Genomic DNA, 26,309 nt, shown 5'->3' on the forward strand with positions numbered 1-26,309 from the left:
CTAATGCTGGCTTACCTGGCGACGCCTACATCACATAAGTGAACACATTAAGAAAAAAAAACATCAACAAGGTTGGCCTCATCAATAGCCACGCCGTACCAAGAGAAGACAGATAGGCTAGAAGAATGGTGCGAGCCCGACAGCCTGAATCTCAACGTGGGCAAGCCCAAAGAGGAGATTGCGGACTTTAGCTAGCCGCAGGCTGATCACCCCTCTCTGTACACTCACGGTTTCACCATGGAGTGAATTAGGAAGACCAAGCTTCCGGGAATGCACGTAACGGACGAACTCACCTGCTCTCTCAACACCGCCTCTTTGGTCGGGAAAGCACAGCAGCGCCTCCCTCAGCATTTTACGGTAGCACGTTCGAGAGTGTTCGGACCACCTCCAACACCGTTCGGTACGGAAGTAGCAAGGCATCTGACCAAATATTGAAGGGAAGTATTGCGACAACTGCTCAGGGCATTATCGGTACCTTTCCAACCCCTCTGCCTTCCTGCCCATCCTTTCGATACAATGTGTATCCTTGGACATTAATCTCCCAGCGATAATCTTCTTTCACGCATGAGTCAGTGATGCCTAGATAGTCATATCTGCCCAACTGTAACTGTGCAGCAAGTTCATCGGCCGTATTCCGTGTGTTCCACTCATTCAAATGCAACACCTTTTTTTCTGGAATCACCATTTCGATTTTTTGCACCCTTTCCTGTTGACTCCAATTCTGCCCGATCATCATCCTCTCCTTGCTCGGAGGCTCACTATACTTTGCGGTAAACCAACTGCCTCATTTCAGCACTATCGTGGATATTCCCCGCCCCATTAGTTTAAACCCAACCTAACAACTCTAGCCAATCTGCCCTCAAGAATATTGGACCCCGTAGGGTTCAGGTGTAACCTGTCCCGTCCGCCTATCGATTTATTTATATACCATTCTCTCAGGAGTCATATACGGACACACAGGTTGTCTCCTTTGCCTCTTATCTCAACATCTGTATCTTTTTTTTTCTCACAGGAGAATGCGGAAATCATTGATCGGAGTTACAGGAATTTGATCACCCTTAAACTGCAAGAAGGCAGGTAGCTTGGTGACGGTCAGGAGAAGGAATGAGAAGGCGAATAGGCAGTTGGCTCAGAGCACTCCAGTGACCTTTGTCCTGAATAGTAAGTATACCGTTTTGGATATTTTTCTAGGGTACGACCCCCCAGCGGAATGCCAGGGAAATCAGGTTACTGGCACTGAGCGTGGGCCAGTGGACCGGAAGGGAAAGGGGGAGAAGAGGGGAGCGGTAGTTTTAGTGGACTTAATAGTCAGAGGAACAAACGGGAAAGCCGGATGGTAGTTTTCTTCCCAGGTGCCAGGATCACAGACGTCTGGGATCCTGTCCACAGCATTTTGGAGAGGGAGGGAGAGCATTCCGGTGTCTCGGCACATGTTGGTACCAACGGCATAGGAAGGAAAAGCAATGAGGTCCTGAAGAGGGAATTTAGAGGGCTAGGCAGAAAGCTCAGAAGCAGGCCCTCCAAGGTAAGAAGTTCTGGATTCCTACGTGCCACGCGCCAGTGAGGATAGAAACAGCAGAATTTGGCAGATAAATGCGTGGCTGATAACCCGGTGCGGGAAGCCGGAATTCAGATTCGTGGATGCTTGTGATCTCTTAAGGGGAAGATTACCATCTACAAAAGTGACTGGTTGCAGCTGAGAACGAGGGGTCGAATGTTCTCGAAAGCGGGTTTGTTAGAGCTGCTGGGGAGGGTTTAAATTAATCTGGCGTGCTGGGGTGGGGGAGTGGGTGGGAACTGGACTGAAGGGAGTGACGGTAGGACGGATGGTTAAAAATCAAACACAGTGTGCAGTCAGACTGTCAGGAATGGCAGGTATATGCTGACAGATTATGACAGTGCATAATTGCAGCCAGCAGGGCAGCAGGTGAGTATTAGTTAGTATTAGGGATGCAGAGTATAAAAGGGTAGCAAATACAGTACTCAAAGTGTTATATCTCAATGCACAGAGTATAAGAAGTAAGGTGAATGATCTTGTTGTAATTTTACAATCTGTTGGATATGGTATTATCACCATCTTTGAAGTGTATCTGAAGGATGGCTGTAGCTGAGAGCTGAATGCCCAAGGTTACAAGTCGTATCGGAGGGAAAGGATGGCACGTAGAGGGGGTGACGTTGCTCTGCTGGTAAGGAATGGCATCGAATCATTAGAAAAGCGTGCCACGGTATCGTAAGATTTTGAAACCTCGTGGGTTAAGAAACTGCAAGGTAAGATTAACCTGATGGCAGTTATGTACAGGCCTCCAAGCAATAGCTGCGATATGGACTACAGCTTACAACTGGAAATCAAGCCGACGTGAAAATCTTCTGATAGACACGGGCGATTTTAACCTGCCGGTGAATCGGGAGACTCAGTTTGGTAATAGACCCAAGAGAGCGAATTTGTTGAATGCTTATGAGATGGTTTGTAGAGCAGCATGTCGTTGAGCCTATTAGCGGATCATTTCTATACTGGCAAGGGAGTGGGGCTGAGGAGTTAACAAAATAAAAAGTATCGGCCATGATTGAATTGCGAAGCACACTCAATAGGCCACATGGCCCAATTCTGCTCCTGGGTCTTATGGGTCTCTTTGTATCGATGTCATTCGTTTGCAACTCACAGCTTCAGATTTATTTTCTTCTCTATCTCCGGTTGTCGAAAGCACTTTTTTATATCTAGCTATTTACTCACATGATGTCCCCCACAGTGTTGCTCTTCAGCAGTACGCAGAGTGCTCGCCACTGTTAACACTTATATTTAGACCCTAAGACATACCAGCGATCTTGCCCACCGAGTCTGCACTGCCATTCAATCGTGGCCGATCGCTTTCTTCCCCCCTCCTCAGTCCCACCCCTCGGCCTGCCCCACGTAACCTTTGATGCCGTGTCCAATCAACAACCTATTAGGTTCTGCCTAAATATACTCAAAAACCCGGCCCCAACAGCTGCCTGTGGTAACAAATTCCACAAATTCACCACCTTACGGCTAAAGAAATTTCTCTGCATCAATGTTCTAAGTGGACTCTTTTCTATCCTGAGGCTGTGCCCTCTTGTCCTAGACTCCCCCACCATGGGAAAATCCTTTCTACACTTACCATATCGAGGCCTTTAAGCGTTCGAAAGGTTTCAATGAGATTCCCCCTCAGCCTTCTGAATTCCAGCTAGTACAGACTCAGATCCATCAAGCATTCCTCGTATGATAACCCTTTCATTCCTGGAAACATCATTGTGATCCTCCTCTGGACCCTCTCCAATGCCGGCAAAACTTTTCTTAGATGAGGAGCCCAAAACCGTTCAAAAACTCAACGTCAGACGTCACCAGTGCAACAACGCTATCTACTTTATCATCCGAATCATTGACACGCAGCGTAAAAGAAGCGGTCCCAACACTGACCCCTGTGAAACCCCACCTGTCAGTGGCAGCCAACCAGAAAAAAGGATCATTTTATTCAAAGTCGTTGCCTGCTACCAATCAACTACTTCTCTAACAATGCCAGTAACTTTCCTGTAATATGATGGCCTCTTAACTTGGTAAGCACCCTCAAGTGTGACAGCCTGAAAGTCCAAATATACAACATCCGCAACCTCCGTTTTAACTATCCTATTTGCAATCTCCTCAAATATGGGGCAGCACAACATCGAGGGCTGCGGTGTTCCAGTGTTGTAGTATTCCAGTGATTTCCCACAAGTTCGTCAGGCTAGAGTTTCCTTCAGGGAAACAATGCTGACTGTCCTATCTTGCCTTGTGTCACTAAGCACTCCAAAACCTCATCCTTAACAATTGACTACAACATCTTCCCAGCCACAGAGGTCAGGCCAGCAGGTCTGTAATTTCCTATTTGCTGCCTTCTGCCTTTCCGAAAGAGAGGAGGCACTTTGCAGTTTCCCAGCTCTCTGGCGTCATGCCATAATCCAATGGCATTTGAAAGGTAATTATCAATGCCCCGGCAATCACTACCGCTACCTCTTTCCATTGGGTGAAGTTCGAAGTGTCTCCTGATGCAGCACTGTCCCTCTTGCCGAGGCGAGCCCGTCAGTGCCGTTCATCTGTTTCGTTCACTTCAGAAATTTTTAAAGCCCCTCCTCCCCTCCGAAATAGAAGATGGGGCATAGGGCAGAGCAACTGAATAGGGTGCAGGGCCTTCGGTCTCACAATACTGTGCAGAAGTCAATGTATTGCTAATCAAAGGTCCAACTGAGCTAAATATTTCCCCCCGAACTGTGTCCAGATTAAACTTTTCCTGCACAGTTATGTACCAATGTTTCTATATCTCTATCCATTAACCCTTCGTGTGTGTCTCGCACTCTCGTTCTCGCTCGCTGCCTCTTTCTCACCACTCCTCCCCCTCACTAACTCCCTTTGGCACCGCGTCTGTTTGAATTCTATCTACCCCGACTCTCACCCACTAAAACCTCAGCCTTGCTTCCTTCGCGCCTCCGTTCGATTATCTCTGTTCCCAGGTCATTTTTTTTATTCAGCTGACACACGAGGGAGCTTGGGAAGATTGGGTTGGCGGGGTGGTCGTTGAAGGGAACTGTGGGGGCAGGGGACGTTGAGATGCTGTTACAGTGACCTCAAACCTGTTTCCGGATTTTCTCCGGTTCCACAGAACAGAACGTCCGTGAGCCCGACGCGATCTCTGCGCAGCTGCAGAGACCGTTCTTTCGGCACTTTGTCTGTTCCCTTGCAAGTGTTAATCGCGGATACGCCCTGGTCATTGCAAACATCAACCACCATCCACCCATCTCTCAAAACCTGTACAAGCTCTGTACAAGGTGCTTCCTGGCGAATTCGGTGTCATCCTGCTTTGAGGTCAAACCTGCCCTTTTTGACAGCAGGCAATAAATTTGCATCTAGGCAGTTAGTTACTTGTCTCGCCTCATACTTACTGCGTGCCTTTCTCCATTGAGAGCTCTCCACCCCATCCATTCACACTCTCCCCTCTATGTGCCTCCCTCTGTCGCTATCCCACACTTATCTTAACACTTATCGCTCTCATCCTACTCGTTCTCCTTTTCTTAACCCCACTCTCTCCGCTCAGCTTCCCCTCCACTCCACTTCCTCTCTCTCATGCACGAAAAGAAAACAATACTGAGGTCTGCATTTCCGGAGGCACATCTCACTCCCTGTTTCATTCGACCTATCGATCGATCGATCTAACTATCCCTATCTATCTATCTATCTACCTAGCTAACTAGCTATGTAACTCTCTCTCTCTCCCTATCTATCTGTCCGTCTGTCTATCTGCCTGTAGACCTACTCATCTATCAACTGATCTCGCTAGCTGTGTCCCAGTCTTTCTCTCTTCCCCCCTTCTCTCTCTCTCTCTCTCTCTCTCTCTCTCTCTCTCTCTCTCTCTCTCTCTCTCTCTCTCTCTAAGGCGCTCTCGCTCCCTCACCACTCCGCCAACTCTGAAATTTTCTTTGGCATTGCGTCTGCTTCTATTTCTACCTCTCCGTCCTCTCACCCTGAGAACGCTGTGACTTTCTCTGCTCTTCCGTCCCATTGTCGAGAGAGCTTTGGTGAAGAGTGCAGGGGAAGGGTGGGGGCAGGTTACGTTGAGATGTTCTGATCACTGAGCTCAAAAGGCATTTCTGGAGCAAGCACTGACTATGGCTGCACTCCTCAGGGAACAACGGGCAGGTCGAACAGTTCTCTGTGTATCAACCAGCTCACACCAGACCCGGATGCATCACTTGGGTCCGATTTCTGAGACCTTCCGAATAATGAACGCGGACGCTTTTCGTTAAATCTATTATTAGGGTTACTTCACCACTCTCGACATCCTGTGCGATTTTTGAAACCGTGGACGTGCTGTTTAGAAGATGCTTCATGGCGAGTCCGGAGTCTCCCTGATTCTCGATCAGAGCTCACCTTCAGCAGCAGCCCCTAATTTTTATTTTGGACCTAGTTGCATGTTTCACTTCACAGTTGCTACATATCTTCTCTGATCCGCTCTCTCCACCTTCTCCACCTGCCGTTTTCCTTCACACCCTGTGCCTCAGTCTCTATCATCCGCTTTGCCGACCACTCTTGCCACACCCTTCTCCCATTCTCCTCATTGTCTTCTGTCTTACATACCATCCCTCCAATGAGCTTCCTTCCAGGCTACGTCCACTTTGTGATACATGCACAGACCACACTTGAGAACTCTCTCTCTCTCTCTCTCTCTCTCTCTCTCTCTCTCTCTCTCTCTCTCTCTCTCTCTCTCTCTCTCTCTCTCTCTCTCTCTCTCTCTCTCTCTTTCACCTTCTCTCTGCCCTGATGGCCTAACCATTCAAGAATCTATGAAACTCCACCTTACATATGCATAAAGACTTGGCCTCCACAGCAGCCTGCGGCAAATAATTCCACAGATGCACCCCTCCCTGGTTTCAGAAATTCCTCGTCATCTCCATTCTAACAGGATGTCTCTCTATTCTGAGGCTGTGTCCTCTGGGCTTAGACTTACCCAGCATACGAAACATCCTCTCCGCATCCACTCTGACAAGGCTTTGAACTACTGGACAGGTTTCAATGAGGTCTCCCCTCATTCTAATGAATGCTAGTGTACAAAGACCCAAGGGCATCAAACAATCTTCATACGAAAATCCATTCAGTCATGGAGTCATTTTTGTCAACATTCTTTGAAGCCTCTGCAGTTTCAAGACATTCTTTCTAAGATAAGGCGCCCATACCAGTGACGCCTGAGCCGTGTTTTATAAAGTATCAAAATTATGTATTTGTTTTTATATTCTGTTCCTGTTGAAATGAATTCTGACACTACATTTGCTTTCTTCACCGTAGTGTCAACCTGCAAATTAACCTTTGGGGAATCCTGCACAAGGACTCTCCAGTCCCGCTGCAAGTCATTTTGTTCTCTCTATTTGGAAAATAGTCAACTCTTTCATTTCTTCGACCACAGTGTACAACAAAACGTTTCCCAACACTGTATTCCATCGGCCATTCCTTTGCACATTCTCCTAATCTGTCTTTCAGTAGCCTCCGTACTTTCTCAAAACTGCTTTCCCATCGACCTAACTTCCAATCATCTGGAAACTTTGTAACAAAGCCGCCACCTTCCAGACCAGTTACACATAACGTAAGAAGAATCAGCCCCAACAGAGACCCCTGTGGAGCACCACAAGTCACAGGTAAACAGTCAAAAAACCTCACTTACATCCCACTCGTAGCCTCCTGCCAATCAGCCACTGCCTTATCATGCCAGGATATTTCCTGAAATACCATGGCCTCATCGCTTGTGAAGCAGTTTCATATGTGGCACCTTGTCAAAGGCCTTCTGTAACTCCAAGTACACAAGCTCAACGGATTCTCCTTTGTCTATCTTACTTCTTAATTCTTGAAAAGATTTCCAACAGTTTGGTCAGGCAAAATTTATCCCTTGTGGAAACGATTGTGAGTTCGGCCTACTTTGTCATGTGCCTCTGAGGACCATGTGACCTCATCCTTAATAATCAACTCCAGCATCTTCCCAGCCACTGAGGTAGGACTCTTTGGCCTAAAGCTTCCTTTCTTCTGCTCTCTCCCTTCGTGAAGAGTGGCAAGACATTTGCAATTCCAGAACCATTACTATTCCACCCTCTACTGATTCTTAAAAGATCATTACTCGTGCCTCCACGATCTTTTCAGCCACTTGGTTCAGAACTTTGTCGTGTACACCATCTGGTACAGGTGACGCATCTACCTTTAGACCTTTCAGTTTCCCAGGGAACTTTCCAGAAACCTTCTCTTTATTGATGGTAACTTCACATGCACCGTGCCCGTGGACACCTGGAACTTCAACCATACTGCTGTGGCCATCAAATTTTACAACTCCTCCCTTGGAGGGTCAGAAACCCTGAGCCAATAGGCTGGTCCTGGACTTATTTCATAAGTTACTGGCATAATTTATATATTACTATTTAACTATTTTATGGTTTTATTAGCATTTATTATTTATGGTGCAACTGTAAAGAAAAACAATTTCCCCCGGGATCAATTAATTCTCTGTCTGTCTCTCTCCCTCCCCTTAATGTCTCTCGTTCTCGCTTTCTCGCTTTCTTTCTTTCTCTCTGTCTGTCTGTCTCTCCCTGCCCTCCCTTTCTTTGCTCTCTCTCTCTCTCTCTCTCTCTCTCTCACACACATACACACACGCGCGCGCGCACGAACGAGCACTCTCTCCCTCACCACTCCTCCAGCTCTGTAATTCCCCTTCTGCACTGCGTCTGTTTCTAATTCCACCTCTCCTTTTCTCACCCAGTCAACACTAACTTTCGTTTCCTCCGTTTTTCCGTTCCGTTGTCGAGAGAGCTTTGGCGAATAGTGGAGGCGTGGGTGGAGCGTTTGTTTGGGTGGGGGAAGAGTACGTTGAGATGTTCTTAACACTAACCTCAAATCTGTTTCCACAGCAGATCTCTGACTGTTGTTGCTGTGCTCACGATACAGCGCGCTGACAAGTAGAGACGGCGGCGCAGGTCGAACAGTTCTCTCGGCATCAGACTACACAAACCGGCCTGGGACGGTTCACTTCTGCCCTTAGTCTGACCCCTTCGCATGATAATCGCACGTGCTTTTCGTTCATCCAGTACGTCACTTCAGCACTCACCACATCCTGTCGCAACTCGAAACAGCGGGCGTGCTGTTCACAAGATGGTTCACGGCGAGTCCGACCTCTTCCTGATTCTTGGTCAAAGCCCTCCTTTATCAGCCTCTAAAGTTGCATTTTGATCTTAGTTACATATTTCACTGCACAATTACCTCATATTTCCTCTGATCGGCCGTCTGCAACTCCTGCACCTTGCGTTCTTCACTTTACGCCCTGCTCTTCGGTCTTTATCTTCCGCTCTTCCTGCCATTCCGGCCCCCCTCCTCATAGTTGTCTTCATTCTTAACCCTCCTGCCTGCAATTTGCTTCCTTCCCCTTTTATTTCCCCTCTCTCATACTTGTGCCATGCGTACTGGGGAGTGTGTTTCCGATGTTGCAACCTTACTCGCTCTCTCTCTTATTCTTCTTACTCTCTCCTCCCCCCCTCTCTTACACTCTCTCTCCCTCTCTCTCTCTTACTCATTCTCTCACTCTCTCTCTCCGTCTCTCTCTCTCTCTCTCTCTCTCTCTCTTACTCTCTCTCTTACTCTCTCTCCGTCTCTCTCTCCTTCTCTCTCTCTCTCTCTCTCTCTCTCTCTGCAGAGTTTGTAGACATTTCTAAGACAGTTCTCCTGCTGAAAGTTAAATGAGCTGTGCGGTTACCTCGGAGCGCCCGCCTCTCACTTTCTCTCTTTTCGTCCCTCACCCTTTTCTCTGTCTATCTCTTTCTCTCTCCCTCTTCTTTTCTGTCTGTCTGTTTGTCCCCTCTCTCTCTCAGAGTGTCGCTTCAGCATATGGCGGCAGAAGAAGTGTCTGCAATCATTTCTAAGACACCTTGGCTGCTGAAGAGCAAACGCGTTGTACGGCCACCGTGAATGAGCGGGCGTGCGGGGTTGTGGCAGTCGTTTCCGTCAAGGTGTTCACAGAATATCGAACCGGCCGCAGAGGTCTAACCCTCCTGCTAACCTGACTACGTCCACAGGACTCTGTACCATTTGTTCCGCACTGCAGAGCGGTGCCCAGTACTGAGTACATTTTTTAAATTCTTCGTCGAAAGGCAACCGCTACCCACCCCTCTTCACTTTCTGTGAACAATCCCCTTTACCGGATATTCCGGGGCGGGATGAGAGCTCGTTGCTCCATTATGATGGGCAACAGTAAATTGGAAATTAATTCCATTTATGGTGCAGTTGACTCCAAACGCCCCAGCACTTTAGATATTAGGTGATCATGCAGATTAGTCGTGTGTCTTCGACGCCTGATGGACCAGGGTGGATTTAAATTACAGGCGTAACGTCATTGCAAATGTTACATTGACAGCGAAGGGAGAAGTGCACAGACGTGTTTACGGTTAATGTTCCACCATTGAGAGTCAAAAATGCACAGCCCGGGTAATTTTTCACTGACGTTACCAATTTGCTGACGGTGATTATAGGAATGCAATCAGTTTGCAAAGATCCCCACAGCCTTCCAGCTCCAAGTTTTAACAGTAAATTCTTCTGGGGTATCATTTCATTAGTAAAGGACGGCGTCTGAGGAGATATTTCTTCTCATTTAGCACTTACCGCCACAGGAATCTGCAGCATGCAAAGGCCCTGCCGCCTTTCTGCTCCATGTGACGCCCAACGAGCTGCTGGCGCCTCGACTCGTTTTCACCCTGTACTTCTCCAGATGTTTGGTTTTAACATCACTAAAGTATCTTCCTCAAACAATGTTTCTGGGCCGCTCAGTCCAAAACCGCACCACATCAGTCTCAGGTATCACTCTTAAGTCCCGCGTCTCTGATCGTAAATATACACCCTTTGCTTTCAGCAGCCCCCCACCCTCATCAGAATAAAAAACAAATGAGGACCATGTAATTTCACTCTGTCGGTGTCCCTCATGATCTCAGTCACAGAATCATAGAGCAATATGATTGCTCTGTGATTCTGGGTATTAAGTTCATGTCGACACCTTGTCCAGCCAGCTAATCCCAATTTCCCGTGCTCGGCCAAAATCTCCCCGAACCTTCCCTCGAGTATTTGTCCAGGTTCGTATCTAATTATACTAATGTACCTGCCCCAACCTCTTCTTCTGCACCTCTTTCCATTTACAGGCAAGCATCTGAATGAAAACATTTTTCCTAACTCGCTTAATAAAAGTATACCGATAAAGCTCTGTGTGGAAATTTTTGTACATTGGGTTCCTTCTGAGCCTTTTCTCCCTCACCCTACAAATATCATGTCTAGTCTTGGCAAGACGTATCTTCCAACTCGGCTATTCTATTCATAATTTTAAACATTTCTATAAAACTAGACCTCATTTCCCTCTGTTCCAAGGAATGAAAACTCAGCTTCTACAGCCTATACCCATAGCTCATGTGTTCTAGTCCAAGCAACTCCCTTGTGAATATTTCTCTGCGCTTTCCAGTTTACGCTCGTCATTTCCGGAACGGGGCGACACAAGTGCATGCGGTACTCCAAGGGCCGCTCCAGAAAATTTCCAGGGAGAACCGAGAGGTCTTCCCTCCCTCAGCCCCCAGGAGGAGGATCGGAGAGATTTCGGGGTCCGTGCCGATAGGACACTCAAGGCTGCTGTGCCGGGAAGTGGAAAATAAATTTAGAGATCGAGTAACACAGTGGGTATTGTTTGGCACAACCTTCATGCCGTAGAGGATGCACTTCTCTGCCCCATCTACCTTGGCTCTAAACCTATTTCTTCCACTTCTATCTCGTAAAGAGTGTACATACTTACAACGCAAGACGAGCGAAATGATCAGAGTCGGCGAAGTCCTTCTCGGCCCGTTGAGTTCCCGACGCATGAGCTTCTTCCGCTCTTCTGGAAGCCTGATTTGAGTGCGGACCGCTTTATCGGGCTGGATTCCCTGATTGCGGTAAACAACTAGACAGAAATTGCAGAATTGCACAGCAGAAACTATCTTGCTCTTGTTTTGACTATGAAGTTATTGAATCAGCATTTTATGAATTGACTCTATACTTCCCCATAATAGCTTGGGACGAAGTATGGAAACGATGAACGGCGAGTCGAAGACGTCCAGCTCTGCCCCTCCTGAGTACCAGGGTTTCGAGCTTCATCGTTCGGGAGCCTGGTTCCTTTTCCTCAAGGTTCGTGGCTCTGACAGCTGCGGAAACTGGAGCATGCGCTGTAGTGATCTCCGCTCTCTCTGCCTTTGTTGTCAGTGAGCCCCATCGAAATGCGGTGCCGCAGAGCTCCCGAGGAAGCAAACTTGCATGCTCGGCCTCTGACCCCGAGTCCAACCACCGCTGGTCAGAGAGCGAGATGTTCAAGCGTTTTTGGTTTGTAGTCACCCGGCAAGATTTGATTCATATCTTGGAGTGATTTTAACTAATTATGGACCAATTATTCCTTTTTTTAATGTTTTTTCCACTCTCTGGAATCTCACTTGTCGTAGAAATATAATTACATTCAAAGAATAAGAGAGCACGGATGCATGGCCCTTGGTCCAAATTGCCCATACTGATTACAGTGTCCACCTCGCCACTCCCAATCTACATTTTCCGGTCCATATTCGACACACTCCCGGTCGATGTTCCCAGAATGCAACTTCCTCTGGCAGCTCCTTTCATACACTCACGGCACACTGGGGGTAAAATTGTTCCTCACTTTACTTCTAACTTATTCTTTCATCCGCCTCTCACATGAAATCCATGCGCTCCAGTTCTCGATTCCCCTTTCCTTTGGGGGTGGGGTGCGGTGCGGGTGGAGGTTGGAACCATCCGGCCAGAAGGCGCAACCGCAGAACTGAGGTATTCGATCCATAGAATTGCTCCGCCATTTTATCACGGACGATCTATCATCCTTGTCAACGCCATTTTCCTTCTTTCTCACTACAATCTGTCACAAACTTACTGATCAAGGATCTATCAACATCGGTGTTAAATATATTCCACCTCTACAGCCGTCTGTGGTAAAGAATTCTACAGATTCACCGCATTTTGTTTTAAAGAATTCCACCCTCCCCAACACCATCTCTGTTGGCGAAGAACTCAATGCTACCGACACCCACCTGAGCGACATATTTTCCGAATTTTATTCAATTGATCCACGAAGCCTCAGAAAGGATTACAATGATCACGTCATCGGAGTGAATAAATCTTGTTATTTCCAGGCTGGGCCGACGCACTGTTGCAGGTCATTACAGCACTATAGTGCTGGCTAGTACGTTGCCATAATCTAACCAAGAAAGCGATAATTAGATCTCACACAATTCAGTGCTTTGATAAAGTATATTACCGACAATAGTCAGGCACAATACGCTAATACAGACATTATAGTTCCAACGTTGTGGACAGCCTCGGGGGAGACGAAGGTAATGGAACTCAAGCCGGACAAAATCTAGAATGGAGCCCCCGATGTGATGTCACTAAAATATCCTTCCGGCATCTCCTACAGTCAAGCTGGTGCCAAACCTAATTGCCTCACTCTCATCGGGACTTCAGCAGTGAGGCCGAGAAGGGGATCTTGTCGATTGGGCACCCCAAGATCTCCATGCCTTCCGCCCAGGCTTGTGTCCTTGAGCAGTCGCAACTCTACCACGGCCGGACCCATTGCCCTTCGAGACAGACCGGTACCATCAACCAATCACGGTGAGTCCATGCGGTGGTCTAGGATGGGATATTCTTTCCAGTCCCTGTTGATCCCTCCACAGAAAAATTTCGAAACCATGTGGAGCGTGTCCAGGAGATCGCACAGGAATCATTCCTGGAATTGCTGCGCGCTATCCAATCCGGCTAAAGTGTTGATGAACAGAACCAATGAGCAAATTGTGTTTCATCCTTTTGTAACTCAACCTCAGTTAAAGTTTCAAATGTTTAGGCACTAATATTGCACCCTTTATCATCTCATGTACCTACAGCTCACTATGTCACCCTCTGTGCTAAACCCATTCTTTTTCAGGACTTGCTCTGCAGGCCTGCAGGCCTAATCAACTCAAGTGGTCGCCTGGACTTTCGTGAAACGTTGTGAGAGTCCTCGGGCAGGGCGATCCAGCTTCTAAGCCCCCACTGGATGAAGCCCCTGGTTAAAGCTCATGACCTCTCTCAAACTTTTACACCTTTTTCTGAACTTGAGCGCGCTAGGGCCTTTTCCTTGTAGAGATGACCAGGGCGACAGGTGACGTGATAGAAGTGTAGAAGATGATAAAAGCCATAGATATAGTGGACTTTCAGAGATATTTGCCTTCAGAGGCAGACATGTCTAATACTGTGTTAAGGTATTCGGAGGAAGGTACTGTGGCAGGTTTTCTGTCCATGATGAGAGACGAGTAAGCTCGTTAAACTCGACAACGATATCTTTACTGTGATAAACTCAAAAACGGACCGGGGACAATGACCCGGGTAGGGAACCGACTCAGCCACATACCGACGGTGGAGGTGATTATTACACAGCCCGGTTATAGTCAGGGTGACCCACATACACAGGTGTAATAATACCTGTATAATCCAGGCAGAAATATGACATTAAATATCTTTGAACATCCCACCAAAATCCCAGGAAATCATATAAACACAAAAATAATAAATAGCGCTGATCATCAGAATCGCGGGGGTGAGCTGTCGATCACGTCCACCCCCGGGAGCACGTTTGTTGGCGGAATGAGCCATTGCTTTCTGTATACAGCACAAGAAAAGGAGGTATTGTTGTAAATGAAACATCGGATCACACTACAGGCCACGCTGGACGCTGACGTGCAAACCCGCTTTTAAAGAATGGAACTCGTGAAGTATTTCCCACAAACTGAAAACAAGAAATGTAGAAGAAACCATTGAAGTCGAAAGTGGATAAAACCACCAGTGTAGGTTCATACGTTGCCGCCCTCGAAGAATTTGCTCGCAGCTGTGGTTTCGCAAGGGACATCTGAGTGTAAGAGGCCGGAAGACACATGCGAATTAAACCCGAGAAAATATTGATAACAGAGGATTGGTTTAGAATTTTGAAGCTGGTTAACTCTTCTTCGATTTGTGCCAGTCATTCTCTAATTCAGTTTAAAATTGTACATCATTATTATTTGACAAAGGAGAAATTGTCTAATATATTTCCTCATGTAAATAGTCAGTGTGATAGATGCAAAACTGAGATAGCTACGTTGACACATATATGTTTTGATCGTGTTCCGTTTTGAAACAATTTTGAAAGTCTATTGTGTCTACAATTTCTAAAGCTTTAAAAATCAATTTGAAACCTAATAAATTGACAGTTTTGTTTGGTATAATTCCTCAATATATTCACGGTATTTCTAAATCAGACCAACAGTTAATTGCATTTGTCACATTATAGGCTAGAAGGGCTATTTTATTAAGATGGAAAGATGCCTCTGTTCCCAGGTTCTCTCAGGTGATGTTATGTCTTAGTTTGGAAAAAAAGAGAAGTCGAACTTTTGATCCTCGATTTGACTTCGAGAAAAGGTGGGGTTCTTTAGCCCCTTTTTATCACTTGATTTGAGTTAATAAAGATGGTCCTTTTCTGATGCTTGGGTATATGGATTTGAATGGAGGATTGATGTCTTTTTTGTATGGAAGCTTGTATGGCGCATAGCTCCGGGTATGTGCTCCAAACGTTTTTTTTTTCCCCCTTTCTTTTGTTATTTGTTTTTTTTTTGTTACAGTTAGTAGGAGTTCTTTTTTTCTTTCCTTCTTTTTTCCATCAAAAAAGCGTTAACATTTTCTTTTTTTATTATTATTTTTGATATACTGTTCAGTTTGGTTGATAGTTTAAATCTTATTCGACAAATGGATATGCTGTCTTGATTATTTTGATGTATTTTTCTCTGTTCTTGATTTTCAATAATAATTAATAAAAAAAATTTAAATATAAAAGAAAGAATTGTAGAAGATGATAAACGGCACAATACGCTAAATCAGACATTATAGTTAAAACGTTGTGGGCAGCCTCGGGGGAGACGAAGTCAATGGAACTAAAGCCGGACAAGATCCGGAGTGGAGCCCCGGATATAACGTTACTAAAATATCCTTCCGTCATCTCCAATAGTCAAGCTGGTCCCAAAACTATTTGCCTCGCTTCCATCGGGACTTCAGCAATGAGGCCGAGGGGGAATCTTGACGATGGGGCACCCCAGGATTTCCATGCCTTGCGTCCAGGCTTGTGCCCTGGAGAGGTCGCAACTCTACAACGACCGGACCCATTGTCCTTCGAGACAGACCGGTACCATCAACCAATCACGTTGAGTCCATGCTCCGGCCTAGGATGGAATATTGTTTCCAGTCCCTGTTGACCCTTTCACAGAAACATTTCGAAACCATGTGGAGCGTGTCCAGGAGATCGCAGAGGAATCATTCCTGTAATTGCTACGCGCTATCCAATCCGGCCAAAGTGCTGATGAACAGAACCAATGAGCAACTTGTGTTTCATCCTTTTTGTCGCATAACCCCAGTTAAAGTTTCAAATGTGTAGGCACTGATATTGCGCCCTTTATCCTCTCATGTACCTACAGCTCACTACGTCACCCTCTGTGCTAAACCCACTCCTTTTCAGGACTTTCTCTGCAGCCTTGCAGGCCTAATCTACTCAAGTGGTCAGCCGGACTTTCGTCAATCGTTGCGAGAGTCCTAAGCCCCACCGACCCTCAGGCAGGGCGATCCAGCTTCCAAGTCCCCCCTGGATGAATACGTTACTGCTCATGACCTCTTTCAAACTTTTACACCTTTTCTGAACTTGAGCGAGGTCGGGCCTTTTCCTTGTAGAGATGACCAGGGTGACAGGTGACGTGATAGAAGTGCAGAAGATGATAAAAGCCATAGATGTAGTGGACTTTCAGAGACTTTTACCTTTAGAGGCAGACGTGTCTAATACACGGGTCTACTGCGTTAGATATTCGGAGGGTCCTACTGTGGCAGGTTTTCTGTCCACGATGAGAGACGAGTAAGCTCGTTAAACTCGACAACGATATCTTTACTGTGATAAACACAAAAACGGACCGGGGACAATGACCCGGGTAGGGAACCGACTCAGCCACATACCGACGGGGGAGGTGATTATTACACACCCCGGTTGTAGTCAGGGTGACCCACATACACACGTGTAATAATACCTGTATAATCCAGGCAGAAATATGACATTAAATATCTTTGAACATCCCACCAAAATCCCAGGAAATCATATAAACACAAAAATAATAAATAGCGCTGATCATCAGAATCGCGGGGTGAGCTGTCGATCACGTCCACCCCCGGGAGCACGTTTGTTGGCGGAATGAGCCATTGCTTTCTGTATACAGCACAAGAAAAGGAGGTATTGTTGTAAATGAAATATCGGATCACACTACAGGCCATGCTGGACGCTGACGTGCAAACCCGCTTGCAAGGAATGAACTCGGAAAGTAATTCACACGAACTGAAAACACGAAATGTGGAACAAACCATTCAAGTCGAAAGTGGACAAAACCACCAGAGTAGGTTCATATGTTGCTGACCTCGAAGAATTTGCTCGCAGCTGTGGTTTCGCAAGGGACATCTGAGTGTAAGAGGCCGGAAGACACACGCGAATTGAACCCGAGAAAATATTGATAACAGAGGATTGTTTGCGAATTTTGAAGCTGGTTAACTCTTCTTCGATTTGTGCCAGTCATTCTCTAATTCAACTTAAAATTGTACATCGTTATTACTTGACAAAGGAGAGATTGTCTAAAATATTTCCTGATGTAAATAGTCAATGTGATAGATGTAAAACTGAGATAGCTACATTGACACATATGTTCTGATCGTGTTCCGTATTGAAACAATTTTCGAAAATCTATTGTTTCTACAATTTCTAAAGCTTTAAAAATCAATTCACAACACAACCAGTTTTGTTTGGTATAATTCCTCAATATATTCACAGTATTTTTAAATCAGACCAATAGGTAATTGCATTTGTCACATTATAGGCTATAAGGGCTATTTTATTAAAATGGAAAGATGCCTCTGCTCCCACTTTGATACGATGGCTCTCTCAGGTGATGTTATGTCTTAGTTTGGAAAAAAATAGAAGTCGAACATTTGATCCTACATTTGACTTCGAGAAAAGGTGGGGTTCTTTCGCTCGTTATTATCATTTGATTTGAGTTAATAAAGATGGTCCTTTTCTGATGCTTGGATTTATGGATTTGGTTGGCGGATTGATGTCTGTTTTTATGGAAGCTTGTATGGCGCACAGCTCCGGGTTTGTGCTCCAAATGGGTTTTTTCCCTGCTTTTTTTTTTGTTGTTGTTGTTGTCATTACGGTTGGTTTTTGTTTTAGTTAGTAGGTTTTTTTTCTTTCTTTTTCCCATTAAATAAAACTTTAACTTTTTTTTTAAATTATTATCAGTATACTGTTCAGTTTGGTTGATAACTTAACTCTTATCCTACATATGGATATGTTGTCTTGATTATTTTGATGTATTTTTCTCTGTTCTTGATTTTCAATAATAATTAATAAAAAAGATTTAAAAATCAAAAGAAAATGAAGTGTGGAAAATGATCAAAGGCATAGATATAGTGGACTTTCAGAGATATTTTCTTTCATAGGCAGACATGTCTAATACACGGGTCTACTGTGTTAAGGTATTCGGAGGAAGGTACTGTGGCAGGTTTTCTGTCCATGATGAGAGACGAGTAAGCTCATTAAACTCAACAACGATATCTTTACTGTGATAAACACAAAAATGAACCGGGAGCTATGACCCGGGTAGAGAACCGACTCAGCCACATACCGACGGTGGAGATGATTATTACACACCCCGGTTATGGTCAGGGTGACCCACATACACAGGTGTAATAATACCTGTATAATCCAAGCAGAAATATGACAATAAATAACTTTGACCATCCCACCAAAATCACAGGAAATCATATAAACACAAAAATAATAAATAGCGCTGGTCATCAGAATTGGGGGGCTGAGCTGCAGACCACGACCACCCCCTGGAACAGGTTTAATGGCGGAATGGTCCATTGCTTTCTACATCCAGCACAATAAAATGAGATACTGTTGCAAATGAAAAATAGAATTACACTACAGGTCATGCTGGACGCTGACGTGCAGACCCGCTTTTAAGGAATGGAACTCGGAAAGTATTTCACACGAACTGAAAGCAAAAAATGTAGAGCAAACCATTGAAGTCGAAAGTGGACAAAACCACCAGTGTAGGTTCATACGTTGCTGACCTCGAAGAATTTCCTCGCAGCTGTGGTTTCGCAAGGGACATCTGAGTGTAAGAGGCCGGAAGACACACGCGAATTGAACCCGAGAAAATATTGATAACAGAGGATTGGTTGCGAATTTTGAAGCTGGTTAACTCTTCTTCGATTTGTGCCAGTCATTCTCTAATTCAGTTTAAAATTGTACATCGTTATTACTTGACAAAGGAGAGATTGTCTAAAATATCCCCTAATGTAAATAGTCAGTGTATAGATGCAAAACCAAGATAGCTACATTGACACATATGTTTTGGTCGTGTTCCGTATTGAAACAGTTTTGGAAATCTATTGTTTCTACAATTTCTAAAGCTTTAAAAATCAATTTACAACCTAATAAATTGACAGTTTTGTTTGGTATAATTCCTCAGTATATTCACGTTAATTCTATATCAGACCCACACGTAATTGCATTTGTCACATTATTGGCTATAAGGGCTATTTCATTAAAATGGAAAGATGCCTCTGCTCCCACTTTGATACGATGGCTCTCTCAGGTGATGTTATGTCTTAGTTTGGAAAAAAATAGAAGTCGAACTTTTGATCTTAGTTTTGACTTCGAGAAAAGGTGGGGTTCTTTTGCCCGTTATTATCATATGATTTGAGTTAATAAAGATGGTCCTTTTCTGATGTTTGGGTATATGGATTTGGTTGGCGGATTGTTGTCTGTTTTTATGGAAGCTTGTATGGCGCATAGCTCCGGGTTTGTGCTGCAAATAGGTTTTTTCCCCGTTTTTTTTTCTGTTATTAGGGTTCTTTTTTTGTTTTAGTTAGTAGGGGTTCTTTTTTCTTTCTTTCTTTCTTTTCCATTAAAAAAGCTTTAACATTCTGTGTTTTTTTTATTATTGATATATTGTTCAGTTTGGTTGATAGTTTAACTCTTATTCTATATATGGATACGTTGTGTTCATTATTTTGACATATTTTTCTCTGTTGTTGATTTTCAATATTAATTAATAAAAATATTTAAAAATGAAAATAAAAGGAGCGTAGAAGATGATAAAAGGCATAGATGTAGTGGGCTTGCAGAGATGTATTCTTTCAGAGGCAGACGTGTCTAATACACGGGTCTACTGCGTTAAGGTATTCGGAGGGTCCTACTGTGGCAGGTTTTCTGTCCATGATGAGAGACGAGTAAGCTCGTTAAGCTCAACAATGATATCTTTACTGTGATAAACACAAAACCGGACCAGTTGTTATGACCCGGGTAGAGAACCCACGCAGCCACATACCGACGGGGGAGGTGATTACTACACACCCCGGTTACGGTCAGTGTGACCCACATACACACGTGTAATAATACCTGTATAATCCAAGCAGAAATATGAGAATGAATAACTTTGAACATCCAACCAAACTCCCAGCAAATCATATAAATACAAAAATAATAAATAGCGCTGGTCATCAGAATTGCGGGGGTGAGCTGTCGACCACAATCACCCCTGGAGCAGGATTGATGGCGGAATGACCCATTGCTTTCTACATCCAGCACAATAAAAGGAGGTAGTGTTGTAAATGAAACATCAGATTACACTACAGGCCATGCTGGACGCTGACATACAGACCTGCTTGTAAGGAATGGAGCTCGGAATGCATTTCCCACGAACTGAAAACAAGAAATGTAGAACAAACCATTCAAGTCGAAAATGGACAAAATCACCAGTGTAGGTTCATACGTTCCTGACCTCGAAGTATATGCTCGCAGCTGTAGTTTTGCACGGGACATCTGACTGTAAGAGGCCATAAGACACTCGCGAATTAAACCCGAGAAAATATTGGTAATCGCCGGCAGAGGCTGGTAACACTGTGGAAATCTTTATGAAGGATAATCTGTCTCCAACAGCCGTTTGTACTGGGTGTATAGTCATACAGTGACATTATCGATGGGAATGTGCGAGGTTTGCCTGGTAAAGAGTCAAATGAAAAACAATATGTTTGTTTGACAGCGAGAAGAGTAACTGTCTGTCGCAGATTAATTAAAAGTTCAACGAATCATCGGGTCTATTACCGTTTCATAGCGTATGATTTGTTTTATGATTTTTAATTTAAATTTTTAATATTTACTATCAATTTGTACTCCAGAGAGCACGAAGCGAAGAATCAAATATCGCGGTGATGATTGTACGTTCTAGTATCAATTGTTTGGCGATAATAAAGTATAAAGTATAGCTTATGTTGCCATTTACTACTTAAAGTGAATGTATTGTTGGCACTTGCAGGGAAAATTTCAATGCTACTGAACAAAATCTATACATAAGCAAATAGAGGCTGACAAACAACCAATGTGTACATGGGTCGATAGTGAAATAATTATAAAGTCTGAGACTTATACAACACGGAGGCCGGCCCCTCGGCCCAACTGCATTTTGCTGACCAAGACCCTCGTGAAAACTCCTCCAATTTTCTGTCGTTTCCCCCACGTTCCTCGAAACGTTTCCCATGCACGGACCCGAGGAAGGACATTTTAAATACTGTTTTTGTGCCTGCTTCAAACTATTCCTCTGGCAGCTCAATCTATAAGTCGACCATCCTATATGATAGAATTCAAAATGTTGAAGCGACCCCCCTCGGGTCACCCTGGACAAAACTGCTGTACATCGGGCCCGTGTTAGATCATTCCTTTCTCACCTTAAACTCCTTGTTGATTCCGTACCCTATACATAAATATTGCCGGCATTGACACGAGATAAGTCTCTCATGATTTTGTAGAGCAGATGGTAAACCTCCCGCCATGTCTCATGACGGCAGTAGGGTCTTTCATCGACCAGAATATGCGTCATCTTAGAAATCTCTTTATTGGGTCGCCGTGATGAGCTGGAAGACTATGGCTCCTCTCTTCACTATTTGCCCGCTGACCGAACAAAGCTTCATTCAATGAGACGATAAATAAAGGAAGCAACCTATTAACAAGGAACACAAATTCTTTAATCGTGCAGTGGCCACGTTTGCAGCAGAAAAAAAAAATCACGAGAATCTCAATAAAACAAGCCTCGATCACTGGGTACATTTAAATTCAAGTTGAGCACGATTAAGGATTTGGCGGCTGAGAGGAATGAGCAGGACGTATTCAGCAGCAGATCAGACATAGTGAGTGGGGGAGGGCGCAGGTTTGATGGCCGAATGACCAATTGCTTCTGCATCCAGCACAAGAAAAGGAGGCACTGTTGTAATTGAACTATCAGAGTACACCGCAGGCCGTGCTGCACGCAGACGTGCAGACCTGCCTGTTGCAACGGAACGCAGAAAGCATTTCCCCGAACTGAAAACAAGAAATGCGGAACAAACGATTCATGATGCAAGTGGACAAAGAGTGCAGGTTCACACGTTGCCGACCTCGAAGTATTTGCTCGCAGCTGCAGTTTTGCACGTGACATCTGAGTGTAAGAAGCTGAGAGACGCATGCCGATTTGGTGATTGAACCCCAGAAAATATTGGTAAACACAAGTAGAGGCTGGTTACAGTGTAAAAAAACTATACTTACGAACGATAACCTGCATCTCGTATCTGTTTGCGCTGGATGAATAGCTATTGAATTGACTTTATATACATGAGGAGTAAACATCTTTACGCTGCATCTCCGTCTAAATGTGAAATTTGTAATGATAGTAATTTATAATACGTATTATGTACCAACAAGATAGTCAATATAACATACAAATAAAGTTGCGTCAGCATGAATTAAGCAGTCTGACGGCCAGAGGAGCTGTCCCGGAGCCTGTTGGCCCTGGCTGTTATGCTGCCGTAGCTTTCCCCAGATGTTAGCAGCTGGAACAGTTGGTGTTTGGGGTGACTTGGATCCCCAATGATCCTCCGGCCCTTTTTACACACCCGTCTTTGTAAATGTCTTGAATAGGGGGAAGTTCACATCTACAGATCCGCTGGGCTGTCCGCATCTACTTGTGACGTCACTTTCAAGGAATCTGCAGGGTCCTGAGTTTGCGAGAACCAGGCAGTAATGCAGCAAGTCAACATGCTCTCAGTCGTGCCCCTATAGACAATTCTCAGAATTTGAAGAGCCATACCAAATTAATTCAACCTTCTGAGGTGAAAGAGGCGCTGTTGTGTATTTGGCACCACACAGCCTGTATGTAGAGACCGCGTGAGATCCTCGGTAATGTTTATGCCGAGGAACCTAATGTTTTTCACACTCTCAATCCCTGTTCCATTGATGCCTATAGGGGTTAGCTTGTCTCCATTCCTCCTGTAGTCCACAAATTGCTCCTTTGTCTTTGAGACGTTGAGGCAGAGGTGTTTTTTTTTCCTTGACGCCACTGTTCTAGGCTGATGACTCCCTCTCTGAGGGCTGCTTCATTATTATTATTATTATTTTTTAAATTTTTTGTTGCACACGAACAGAAACAAAACATACTGAACATATGCTAAGAAAGCCAGGGAATCACACATAAGCAGCAACAAATATATAACTATTAGCTTTAACTATCCAAACAAAATAGAAAGGCCACTCTAAATATTGCTGGACAGAAGGAACAATATCTGAAGGAAGTCACAAAACAAAAACGTTTACAGAAATAACCCAAAACATTGACAAATTTGCACAATCTTTACAGATTTCTGGGTATAGGAAGTTTTCAGAGTATTAATGTGTAGTTTGAAGTCTGGCGTAAAAATATAAATGAAGGTATCTTATTGCTATATTTGCATTTATGGATATAAAATTTGCTGTAAATTAACAAAAGATTTATGATAAAGAAATGATCCCTATGAGATTTGGTATTATTAATAAACGCAAATAAAACATTTTGAAAACAAAAAGTAAAATCCACTTTAATATATTGCTCTATAAATTCACAAACATCAACCCAATAAGTTTGAACATATCACAATCCCAAAACAGATGAAATAAATCCACTGGATATAAACCACACTGTTAGCTTCAATATCAGAATTAAACCTAGTCAAATAAACATTGGTTGGTTTATATCTATGTATAATTTTAAACGAAATTTCTTTAATTTTATTCCTCAATAAAAATGCCTCATTATTATTTGAGATTAGGCCAATCAGTGTCGTGTCGTCAGCAGATTTATTTGAGCAGATTGGAGCTGTGGGTGGCGACACGATCATGGGGTACACAGAGAGTAAAGGAGGGGCATAGGATAAGGTCCTGAGGGGCACCTGTCTTGAAGATCAGAAATACTGGGGAGGCCACTCTTACCACCTGCGGGCGATCTTACAGGAAGCCCAGGATCCAGCTACAGAAGGCAGGGTGAAGGCCGATGTCTCTGAGCTTCTTGTCCAGCTTGCAGGGAATTATGGTGCTGAATGCTGAACTGTACGTCCAAGAGCAGCATTTTCACATGCGCACCCCTCTTCGGCAGATCTGTAAGGACGGTGTGTAGAGCTGTGGCTATTGCGTCTCTGCGGACCCGAGTTTCCATTTGATATCCAAAAGTTAACTTTGACCATGTTTGCCAAGACAGAATCAAGCTAAATATTTAATTATTGTTTATCCCTTTATAATATACATCAACATTCAAAGCGGTTCAATTCCTCCATATGTTTGATATGATCGTTTTTTTTCATTTTCCTAAAATATTTTAAATGTGTTTTCCCGGTAACATTTTGAATTTCTCCAATGGTTTACTCTCGTACGCCGCCCTGGGCGATTAATGATACTAATTTTATTTTACTTACCTGAACACTAAGATGCTCCTAATACCTAGATGTGGTACGTCCTTCGGGAAATGGGGAATCACGGCATCGTACCAGTCAGCGCGAAACTATTACAGATCAGGACGTTGGAGTTTGAAGTTATGTTCTGGTGTTCTTACCGCGCGTGTATGAGTTTCCAAAGTTTGTTACCAAAGTACATAGACGTCACCGCATGTAAACTTGAAGTTCATTTTCTTTCAGCCATTCAGAATAAGTTCAGTAACGACAATGTAATCAATGTTATGGAATAAAAAACAAACAACAGCTTTCTTAGCTGATATAGCCATTCCAAATTTACAGAAATCAGTAAATGAATAAAACGACACCAGAAGTAGAAGAGGAAATTGAAATACTTTGGAAAATGAGTAGGGTGTAGTAACCTCTGGAACATCCCAAAGACACTAAAGTAACACTGACACAATAGAAAATTGTCGAAAGCCCGCAATAGTAAACACCTCAAGATTAATCTGAACGTTCTTAGCAATTGAGAAATGAACGTGCTTGGCTATGCCCGTACTTCAGGTTTTGAATCTGAAAAAGAAACATTTACTAATTTTATGATGATGATAATAATAATAACAATAAGAAGAAGAAGAGGAAGAAACTATTTCGGTAGAATCATTATTTTAACTATTTGAATACGACCAACAAGTGAAAATATAAGTGGACTCCATGTACTAAATAAATACTTCATAGGGTATTATTTCTTTTTTGGATTTATTTAAAGAAGATAGATTGATGTCCTTTGAACAACTAACTGATAAATATTCTCTTTCATATTGACACTTTCTGCAATACCTTCAAGTTAGACATTTTTTTACAAAAATATTTAAGTAATTTCCCTTACATATTGGACACTGACCTGTTAGATAGTATTATGAGTATGAATCCTTTGATTAAGGGCTCTATTGGAAGAATTTATAATTTATTATTACAATGGGATAAGCGTCCTTTGTCTAAGATTAAACAGGATTGGGAAAAGGAACTTGATTTGACTTTTATGACGGAGGATTGGATGCGGATACTGAACTTGGTTAACTCTTCTTCAATTTGTGCTAGCCACTCATTGATTCAATTTAAAATTGTACATCGTTATCATTTGACAAAGGAGAGACTTTCTAAAAGCTTTCCTAATGTTGATAGTCATTGTGATAGATGTAAAACTGAGATAGCTACACTGACACATATGTTTTGGTCTTGTTCTATATTGGAACAGTTCTGGAAATCGGTTTTCTCAACAATTTCTAAAGCACTTAAAATTAATTTACAACCTAATAAATTAACTGTGCTTTTTGGAAAAGTTCCTTAAAATATTCACGGTATTTCTGTGTCTGACCAACAGTTATTGCATTTGTTACATTGATAGCTAGGAGGGCCATTTTGTTGAAGTTGAAGGATACATCAGCTCCCACTTTGTCACAATGGTTCTCTCAAGTGATGCTATGTCTTAGTTTGGAGAAAATTAGAAGTCGAGCCTTTGAACCTTTATTTGATTTTGAGAAAAGATGGGGCTCATTTCCTCGTTATTATCATTTGAGTTAATTGATATAATTTTTCCACGATCTAATTGTAAACTCTTTTAGTATATTTTCTTGCTGGCGGTTTGATGTTTATTTTTAGAAGCTTTTTGTATGACGCATGGCTCCGGGGTTGAACACCTAATGGGTTCTCTTTTTTTCTCACTTTTCTGCTCAGTAGGTTTTTTTTGTTATCACAAAATTTTGTTTTCAATCTTTAAGATGATGGGTTTTTTTTGAGGCATTGTAAGCGTTGTTACTTCGATACACTCATGTTATTTTTTCTATAAATATATATACAATAAAAAGATTAGAAAAGAAAG

The 26,309-nt window shown here is 43.5% G+C and overlaps 1 protein-coding gene across 4 annotated transcripts in view; it reads right to left on the reverse strand.

Annotated features, from left to right (window-relative positions):
• LOC140207191 (ecto-ADP-ribosyltransferase 5-like) overlaps positions 1-11,679 on the reverse strand; it is a 38,304-nt gene extending 26,625 nt beyond the window's left edge. Inside the window, exon 1 of one of the 4 annotated variants that reach the window (XM_072275547.1) lies at positions 11,337-11,679. The gene's annotated coding sequence lies outside the window, so the exon portion shown is untranslated. Of the gene's footprint in view, positions 1-8,408; positions 8,707-11,336 lie in introns of those variants that run through there. The other 3 variants (XM_072275549.1, XM_072275545.1, XM_072275543.1) reach the window with 3 other exon arrangements.
• Between the last annotated feature and the right edge of the window lie 14,630 nt (positions 11,680-26,309).

Source organism: Mobula birostris, chromosome 13, assembly GCF_030028105.1.
Source record: "Mobula birostris isolate sMobBir1 chromosome 13, sMobBir1.hap1, whole genome shotgun sequence".
NCBI classification, from domain to species: Eukaryota; Metazoa; Chordata; class Chondrichthyes; order Myliobatiformes; family Myliobatidae; genus Mobula; species Mobula birostris.